The sequence below is a fragment of the Lactuca saligna genome, chromosome 1, assembly GCF_052625555.1.
Source record: "Lactuca saligna cultivar CGN05327 chromosome 1, ASM5262555v1, whole genome shotgun sequence".
Lineage (NCBI taxonomy): Eukaryota > Viridiplantae > Streptophyta > Magnoliopsida > Asterales > Asteraceae > Lactuca > Lactuca saligna.
In genome coordinates this window covers 156,417,606-156,420,467 of record NC_136417.1, presented here as the reverse complement: position 1 = coordinate 156,420,467, position 2,862 = coordinate 156,417,606, and positions in this window count along the sequence as shown.

Here is a 2,862-nt window from a genome sequence, read left to right as displayed (position 1 = left end):
GTTTCCATAACTTTTTGGAATCATTCGGGTCATTCCGACCCTTAACCGGGTCAAAAACGGCTCAAAACGGAGTGAAAACGAGTAAAATAGGCTTTAGGACCCGAAACCCCTCTTAGGGACGAAAGTCCTCCTAGGACCAAAAGCCTAAGCAACCGAGACTCAGCAGCTGAGGAGAGAAGCCTCTCAGACCGAAAGTAAGGAGAGAAGCCTCTCGGACAGAAAGTAAGGAGAGAAGCCTCTCGGACCGAAAGTAAGGAGAGAAGCCTCTCGGTCTCTGCTCCTCCCTCTCGGCCTCGCCTCTCGGTCTCTGCCCCCTCCTCTTGGTTCCTTGCCCCTCTTGGTTCTACCCCTCTCTTCTCTCGGTTCTAGCATCAGAAGACCGAACCTCGGCCAGATTTCAGAATTTTGTCACTTTTAGCCCATTTTTGATATTTTTTAACATTTTAAGCCTGTTTTTAATTATTTTAACGCGGGATTTTCACCCAAAATCATATTTTAACATGATAAACCCTAAATATTCATAATTTAATCAAATTTTCACGAAAATCCTTATTTAAATAATAAAATCTTATGGGTGAATATTTAAGGTGGAGTGTTGACTTGCTTTATCTTATGACACAAGCAACCACCCCCACACCCACTCTTTGACCAGCCACACCATAATTTAAATAATAAAATCTTACCTAGATCACATAAATGTACTTTCTCATCATTTTCACCCATTTCCCACGTTCTTAGAAGCTGGATATTCAACCTCTCTCCTCATTTCTCTCATTCCACCACAAAGAACAAACTCTTTTCTCTCTCACTTCCTCTCTCTAGAATTCGAGATTCAAGGGATGATCTTGAGTTTTTCCTCCACATTTGGTAAGTATAATCCATCCTCCATATGATTATTTCACTTCCTTCTACACAAATTATAGATATCTTACACAAACTCCATCATATTTGTGTTAGATCTTCGAATCTTCAAGCAATCTTCCCAAGTGTTCGTGAGTTGAACACTCCTTTTCTCCATCATCCATCTACTGAAATCACTCAAGGTGAGTTCATACCCCTACATTTTAATTTTTTCTCAAGTTTTTAAGGGGGGAATACAAGTTAAAACACCAAGAACATAACTAAAATTTTCTAACAGCCTTCATCAGAAAAGCTCAACTCCATTCACGGACTGTTTTGGACAACTTAAACATTTTATTTTCCAAACTTTTATTAGGTGCAAGTAGTTCAACTTCTTAGCTTTAAAATGACTACTTGCACATCTCCACACGATTTTTCTACAATTTATGGTGATTTTTACAAAACAGCCTGTCTTTTCAAACACAAATCCGGACCAGTCTGTGAATATGAGTATATTAATACAAGTTAAAGGCTTCCAAAAATCATGATAAAAATGATGAGTAAACTAGACTCATTTTAGGAACTGTCAGAATTTACGGATCTAGTTTTCGACTTCGTATGATGTTTCTATGATTTTTCTAAAATAGTGCAGAAAGGTTAAGAAGTAGTTAACAACTTCTAACTATCAAAACACTTTGTAACATGTTGAGCAAGGTGTTAAATCTTTGATAATTTCATATATTACATGTATTTCTTGTTATGATATATTTTTATAATAGGAAATTACTTACTGAATTTATAAGAATCCTCCATCATAAACATTAGTACAAAACAAATCAAGTTAAACATAGCTATATTGTACTATACATTTGACTTACATAGAATGGGATTCTTAAACACCACAAAGAAACATACTAAACTATAATAGGTATAGTTAGGGTACATATACATTTCAAACATTTTAATAAACTATAATAGGTATAGTTTATGATCATTTACATAACACACTCGTACAAAAAGAAAGGGTACAAATACAAAGTGTCGACTTTATATACAAAAGGGGGTACAAATACAAAGTACCGAGTTTTTATACAAAAGGGGGTACAAATACAAAGTACCGGGTTTTTATACGAAAAAGGGTACAAATACAAAGTGTCGGGTTTATACACAAAAGGGGTACAAATACAAAGTACCGGGTTTTTATACAAAAAAGGGTACAAATACAAAGTGTCGGGTCTTTATACAAAAAGGGGGTACCGATACAAAGTACCACGTTCACTTAAGATAGTTATTATGATATTAAAACTATATTTCATCTAGAATTGTTAGACTTCAACTATAATAGCTGAGCGTATATGTTTGAGTCATATAAGAATTTAGTCTCGATTGGCTTAAGAATTGGTGGGGCCCGCCTCATCTCCTATTCCTCGTTGGGTTGTGGACCTAGGGCAGACCCACTATATTCAACATTTTGTCTAATTTAAACCTTATATAACTTATATACGTTGGACGATTATAGAGGAACTCTACGGGTCATTCTAGGGTTCATTAATGCATCATATAGGAATATTTCTATTCACACTTAACTAAGAAATTATTGGATTTTCTGGAAATCAAACTATATCGATTTTACAAGGAAAACGGTTTCTACTTCAAACAAAACTCTTATGAACTCACCAACTTAATTGTTGACACTTTTTCAAAACTAGTTGTATTCTCAGGAAATCAGTGAAACAGGAAAACTTCAGCGCTTTGAGGATGGGACGTTAAACCGTCAACAATTTATTTTTGTCATCATAATGTAATTGATTTTGAAACATGTAAACACATACTTTGGTGTAACTTTTTCAATTATATTTATGATGGTTGTATTTACTTTGAGCACTATTATGCACGTTGTTGTGATACTATACATGAAGTCCTCCACCCGCGGACGTTTCCGCCATCCTTGGTTTGGGGGTGTGACAAATAACTCCAAGGTACAAAGTGCATAGTTGTGTCTAGAAATATATTTCGATTTTT